This window comes from Neofelis nebulosa, chromosome 5, assembly GCF_028018385.1.
Source record: "Neofelis nebulosa isolate mNeoNeb1 chromosome 5, mNeoNeb1.pri, whole genome shotgun sequence".
Taxonomy (NCBI): Eukaryota; Metazoa; Chordata; class Mammalia; order Carnivora; family Felidae; genus Neofelis; species Neofelis nebulosa.
In genome coordinates, this window is record NC_080786.1 from 17483261 (window position 1) to 17490435 (window position 7175).

Genomic DNA, 7175 nt, shown 5'->3' on the forward strand with positions numbered 1-7175 from the left:
GTAACACTCTGCTGCCTCTCTCCCTAAATCCTCTGAGTTCGCTTCTGTCCATCCTCTCCCTTCCCTTTTCCAGCTTTATAATCTGCGCTTCATTTCTTGGCCTCGAAACCCCTTTCCTTCTACTGGATGCTTTCTCTACCAGTCGATCACTCAAGTTTAATGATCTACCTCCCCACCTGTGTTTGTACAGAGCGAGGTTGAACTGATTACAGTTCCAGAAGAGTACTGTTAGGTGAGCTCGCCATGGCTGAGAAAGTCACGTTATCTCACAAGTTAGCTGGAGCAGATCCAAAGCCACACATCACTGGCCATGTTGCACGGCAAGCATATACATAAAGCCTGAAGGTGTTTTTCCCTTTCCGAGGGGCTTAAGCTCTTTCATAAAACAAAATTTGGGCATTTACTCTCCAGTCGGAAATCGCTTCAATGGATCAGGCATGATTTCTTAGCAATTCAGGAGCACAGCCTTTTGTCTAGAGCTGCCCTACACGTGATGACAGCCATTAGCCACATGTGGCTATCGACCAGTAGAAACGGGGCTTCTCAGAAATGACATGTGCCGCAAGTGGGAAATGTACCCTGGCTTGCAAAGACAGTGCAAGAAAGGTACAATTTGCCCTTTTTAAAAAATACCGATAGCATGCCCCAAATATTTCAACATTCCAAGGTGAGTAAGTTAACTTCGCCTGTGTCTTTTTTCAATGTGATTCTAAGTCAAATTAAAAACGATACTGGAGTTGTATCACATTTCTATCGGACAGCACGGATCTAGGGCATCTTAAAAGAAAGCCTTTCTTTCAAAATAGTTTATCCTTGTTTACTTCAACCTCAGCATCTCTCATCTAAAGCCCAAAGAACAAGCGCTTCTGAAATACCTTTTCTAGAAAGTCGCTTCCCCCCCCCCCCCCTTCACGAAGGGCACAGTTTTAAGAGGCCACGGTCTACCTTTAAATCAGCTTTTGCAGCCAAACAATATGGATCTCCATAGAGCTTCACACAGTAGCTGTGTCTCCCATGCAAAGCCAAGGTATTCTCTCCATGTTAGTAAGTCAGACAACCAACCTGCAATGTCAGAAACAGATCGCAGGGAACTGTATTTGTAACATACATGTGGTTGAAACAGGTTAGTTGTGTCTGTTAGTACGGAGGTTTCGGCGGGTTTCTGGCCACTGTACTTCAAATGTCATTGGCATAAGGTGATGTATGTGCCAAATCCAGGGGAATTGGCTCCTGGGAGCAGGGTGAGGCCCATCTGAGAAGGCACAAATGCCTGTCCTGCCCTGCCTCCAGTAATACTGGGTCATCAACTCCCACCTTCCCAAACTCTGAGCGGGAATATTCCAGGAATCCAAGGCCCCTCTCGTCATGGAGATACTGTGGGAAAGCCTTGGAAAATGTTACTGGTCAAGAGACCTGGGCACGTTTGGGTCCTTTCAGGGCTGCTAAAGAATATTAAAGCATTTAAGCATTCCATGCCTTAGATCCCAGAACTACATTATTCTGGGGCCTATAGGAGACAGAATGACATAGGCTTTGGGATGATGGCATCTCAGATCCCCCCCCCCCCCCTTCTAACATCGTGTAACTAATGTCATGGACCACACTGTCCCCTGCGTGGCTGGCATGGTCTCCAGCATGCCAATGTATCTCCCTGTGGCTGTCACTACCTTCGCATCTGATAGACCTCTGCCTGCTTCACATGGCATAGATACAGACAAGCTGGACTTACAAAGAGCTCTACAAAGCAGATTTCATTTCCAAAATAAATGGTTCTATCGCTAGGAGATAGTAAGCAAAGCCATGTTTCTAGGTGATGCTAGAGTACTGTTATGGGCTGGACATCCATCCCCTTACATTACTTCCAGGCTTCTCTATGCATTTTTAGTTACTGACCTGATCATTCATCTTGAAACTTCTCCAACGTTAAAAATATGGGACCACGAAGGACCTACGTCCATGACAGACTTAGTTTCTTTTGTCTTTTTTGTTTTGTTTTTGTTTTCGACTGCTTAATCGATAGGCTGGCATCGTTTTACTTTAAAATATGTGATTTCATTTTGGCGAGCCACTTCCTGACTTATTGTGTTCTACTAAAGGTGATAGACAAGGAAAACTGCGTTTGTAAATATTTTCTAATAGAGTATTCATTTAATTTCAACCTTGGTGTTCTACAAAGAAATACATAAATTGAGTTGAGACGTGTGTTCATTCAATTTCTGTATTCACTACTATATATGATCTCTGACTACAAAACATTTATAAGATAACCTTGTCCATTTGCTGTGTCCTTATAGAGTTGTCTATAAATTGAAGTTAAGACTAGTGGGAAAACCCTCTGTGAAGCCAATCCCTACCTAATATACTGTCACTCAGACATCCACGAGTGAAGCATTCTTAAAAGAAGACATATCCGTACGGGATAATTTTCCTGACTGACTTCCAGTCGTTTGTTAGAGTTGAGACATTTAATGAGTTCTACTCTTTGAAGACCTGTTTTTCCTAGAGAAGTTGAGACTCAGCACCAAAACCAGATTTCAGTTCCTTCTGTAACTACCACCCGATACGACAGTTATTGCAAACACTAATGGAATACTAATTTTAGAAGACATGTCAGAGGCAACTTAGTTTAATCTTATAAGGATTTTCTCTTCCCCTGAGAAGTGGTGGCTTCTTCTATTTAAATACTCCCAGTGATGGAGCTCATTACCCTGTGCCCTGGTTCTTTTTTTATCCATTTCTATAATTATTACAAGATTTTCTATATTAAGCTGAACTGTGCCTTCCCATAACTCAGTTTCCATCCTACCCCCAGTGCCACCCAATAGTAAGCCTAATTCAATCTTATACCTGACAGCTATAATGTTAAAAGGGACATCAAATCCAACGACCACTAGTTGAGATTTCCTATGCATGGACCATCACACTAGGTATTTATGTGTATTGTTAATTTATTCTTCCTAACAACACGAAGACATGGGTACATTAATCCTGTTTACAGAAAAAATAATAATAAACGGAGGTATGGAGAGGTTCCCCCATCCACCCAAGACGATACAGATAAATGTAAGTGGGCTTTGAACCCTTGGATACACCCAGGGCCCATACTTGAGCTCTCAGATGCCAGTATAGAGCCCTGTTTCCTGACCACTCTCCTTCATTTTCAAATGTGTAGCAATTCTCCCTTCATCCATTAGAATATTCAAGCACAGCATGTGGCATGGAAAAGGCACTCAATGTTTGATGAATATGTCCATGCATAAATGTTACTAAAAATGGTTCTAAGGTCCCATGCTCATGCTGTTTAGCATTCTGGAATATCTTCTAGCCTATAGACTTGAACTTCTTTACTAAAGCAACCATATGCTCTGTGTTTTTGCCAATCTTAACATTCAAGTCTCCTTACTTCAGCAGGTTCTAAGCCCTTTGGGGGAGTACCACAAAATGCTTTGGCAATGTAATAAACAGCTATAGACCCTCTTTTCAGAAAAATGCACCCCAATGACACATTTTAACCTCCTATCTGGTACACAGATCCTCTGATGTCATCTATGGAGGAACATAGATGGATGTCATCTATGGAGGAACATGTCAATCTAGGGATTGAAGTGTCATCAAATTTTTACTGTCAAGACACTACACTTTATAGCAAAAACAAAAAATAACAGAGTGGTGAACTATTCTGACGTTAGGTAATACCTATGCTTCAGCCCAATCCATTGGACTATTCCTTCTCCAACTTTCTCCAAATATGCATAAGATAATGGTTGTTTCTAAAGTTATCCTTTGGACATGATTGTTCATCTAAGGGTTAGTATTCCCAAAGTTATTCTTGAAAGTTCATACCACTCTTTTTTTTAAGTGTTTTTTTTTTTAATTCTTTATTTATTTTTGAGAGAAAGATCATGAGCAGGGGAGGAACAGACAGAGGGAGACACAGAATCCAAAGCAGGCTCCCGGCTCTGAGCTGTCAGCACAGAGCCCGACGCGGGGCTCGAACTCACAAACCACAAGATCATGACCTGAGCTGAAGTCGGATGCTTAACTGACGGAGCCACTCAGGCACCCAGTACTACCCATTTTTGTATGTTATCTTAGCAAAAAGCTCCCCTTTATCTTTTATACACGTTACCCTACTATCAAACAAGCTGAATAACCCTGTCAATGTCACTTACTGAGAGGTCTGTTCATTCATTTCTAAAGAATTCTAATTCTTACACCGAATCCTATAGCTGTGAACAAAGCCAAGTAGATTTCCTCCTAGAGAAAATATGGTTTTATCCTAGAGATACTTTTAATTATTAAGCAGTCCAACTTAATTCATCATTAGTGCCCATAATGAAACGCAGTAAGGCAATTTAGCAGGAATGGAGCAGAGGTGCTATAAAATAAAATATAAAGTCATAACATTTATCACAGCTTGCCGTGGAGAAATTTATTCTGCTGGAAGCAATAGTTTTAGACGTAAAACTTGAGCTGTTAAAGAACTTATGTCAACCCTGCGGCAGAAACTGGCTAGGTGCTCACAAGCTAGTAGTTCTTCCTCCTTTGGGCGCACCGAGGAGATTCCTTGTGGCTCTAAGTAGCCACATGACCGAGCGTTAGCCACTGTCACGGGGCCGCAGTGATGTCTGTCATTTGGGGTCTCCACATAAAACCCTCCCCACTCTCCCTGGTCTTCTCTGCCTCTAGTTGGCTACAGTGGAGGCTATCTCCAGCTCTACCTGAGACCCATACATCGACAGCTGAAGGGTTGCCAATGGAAGGAAATGGAGGCTTCTGAATTCAAGCTTGGCAAAGAGCTGTCAGACCAAGAGCACCGAAGTTGGGCTGTTAGGTGAGTGGACAACCTTTCTTCCATTTCTCGGAGATTTAGATTTGAGGGAGTCAGAGAGGTATCTGTCACAGCAGCTAGCATTATTTGATCCAACATGGCTCCCGTTTACATAAGCGGAGGCTGTGGGTCCTGAGAAACTGCAAAGTTCATTTATACTTGATCATTGTACGTCATATGGTTATTTTTGTGTTTCTCTTAAAATGAATTTCTGCTCGGCAGTTTCATTATTAGAGCGTTTAGAATAAAGAGCTTTCAACATTAGTGTTAAAGAGACTGGACCCGAGGGAAGCAGCAGTAAAACTGACTAGAAAGTCTTTGAAGGGATGGTAGAAAGGCAAACAATGTAACTTTTTTTGCCAGCATCCCTCCCCAGTTTCTAGGCTGACAGTGAATAATTTTTATAATACGAAATTCAATGTTTAGCTTTTAAAAAAAAAATGGAAAATGACAGGTTACACGTTACAAAATCAAGAGTTACATAGACTGCCCTAGGTTCAAATTCTTGACCAAAAATTGAGATGGAAAGACCCAGATTTACATTGGCTCTGAGAATTAAATCAAGTACCTAGTAGCTTTTCCATAATTCCTACACGGAACTGAAAGCCAACAATTTACTTCTGTGAGACATATTTCGGGGAAAGGTATGGAAGTAAGACACTTTACTGTGGTGAATACATACACTTACAGATAACAACTACACATATGCATATTCATTATTTATTCCACAAATATAGGCATTTATGCAAATGCCATATACTCGTTATTAAAATCGTTATGCCCTACAAAATTATACAGTACAAAATCAGAAGGGGATAGAACAAACTAGGTCAGCGTAGACCATTCAATATGTATGAACCTTGTAACCAGAGCACAAACAAAACAATCTCCAAAAAAATAGCGTCACAGTCGAAAGACATGATGAATTCCTAGTAAATGAAACTGTCATGTATAAAAGGACTTTAAGGGGCACCTGTGGCTCAGTCAGTTAAGTGACCTACTCTTGGTTTCAGCTCAAGTCATGATCCCTTGGTTTGGATGTTAGAGCCCCACATCGGGCTCCATGCTGACAGCATGAAGCCTGCTTGGGATTCTCGCTCTCCCCCCCCCCTCTCTGCCCCTCCCCTGCTCATACTCCCTCTCAAAATAAATTAAAAAAAAAAAAAAAACATAGAAGGACTTTAGCTCATAAAAAGTAGTAGCTGGATGGGAGTACATTTGAGAGCACATTAAAACTGAGCCTTAGAGGGGCACCTGGGTGGCTCAGTCGGTTAAGCATCCGACTTCAGCTCAGGTCATGATCTTGCGGTCCCTGAGTTCGAGCCCCGCGTCGGGCTCTGTGCTGACTGCTCAGAGCCTGGAGCCTGTTTCAGATTCTGTGTCTCCCTCCCTCTCCGACCCTCCCCCGTTCATGTGCTGTCTCACTCTGTCTCAAAAATAAATAAACGTTAAAAAAAAAAAAATTAAAAAAAAAACAACAACAAAAAACTGAGCCTTAGAGACAAAGTAAAAATGTGAAAAGATGAAGAGGAGAATAAATGTTTCCAAGCCAGAAGACATACTCACACCAACTCAGGAAGAATATAGGAAATTGGCACCATGTGCAAAACCCACTTCCTCATAGCTTGTTACATTTAGCTGTTAGTCAACTTTAAAATATTAAACGCCAATGTGCTGAGGGGAAAAAAAAAAAAAAAAAAAGATGACCACCATGTTTCCTTAATGTCACTCTTCTGTTTTACTGTGTATGTGCTAATTCAGATTGTAGAAAGATACATTACTGAATAGATGCTCAGTCATCTTTTTTTTTAGTGAATAAATGTATAAGTAAGTGCCCGTAGCACAGTGAGGAGAGACACAGGCAAGTAAGAGTCTGGAATAGAAAATTTGTAGCATAAATCCTGAGTTGACCCTAGTCTACCACTTATTGGCCTTTACCCTCTTGTAAACTTGCTCCCCTTCTCTATAAACAGGCCATCACGATTGCCAAGTTATCATGAAAAACATACTCTTTGTAAAAATGCTCTGACATTTCTAACATGCAGAACATCTCTGGATAGATATGTTAGACATATATAACATATGGAACATCTAACTTATTGATAGGGGTCGATATTAACAGCATGCACGTCCATTGCGTCCTTTTAAGAAACACATGGAGAAACGAGGATTCAGTTACATCAGGGTGGGGGATAGCACACGGACAGGTGAAGGATATGGGAAGGTAAGGTGGGTCAAGGCACAGACACTGGGTAAAATTTGACATCTTACTCAAACAACAATGAGTCACCTGGTTCTGTTAATATTGATAGTTTACATCACCAGAAAGTAAAGACAGAGACTA

The 7175-nt window shown here is 41.3% G+C and overlaps 1 protein-coding gene across 3 annotated transcripts in view; it reads right to left on the reverse strand.

The window, feature by feature from the left end:
- RARB (retinoic acid receptor beta) overlaps positions 1-1058 on the reverse strand; it is a 681957-nt gene extending 680899 nt beyond the window's left edge. For all 3 annotated transcript variants that reach the window (XR_009261697.1, XM_058729723.1, XM_058729722.1), the window contains exon 1: positions 946-1058. The gene's annotated coding sequence lies outside the window, so the exon portion shown is untranslated. The remainder of the gene's footprint in view (positions 1-945) is intronic.
- Positions 1059-7175: the final 6117 nt, after the last annotated feature.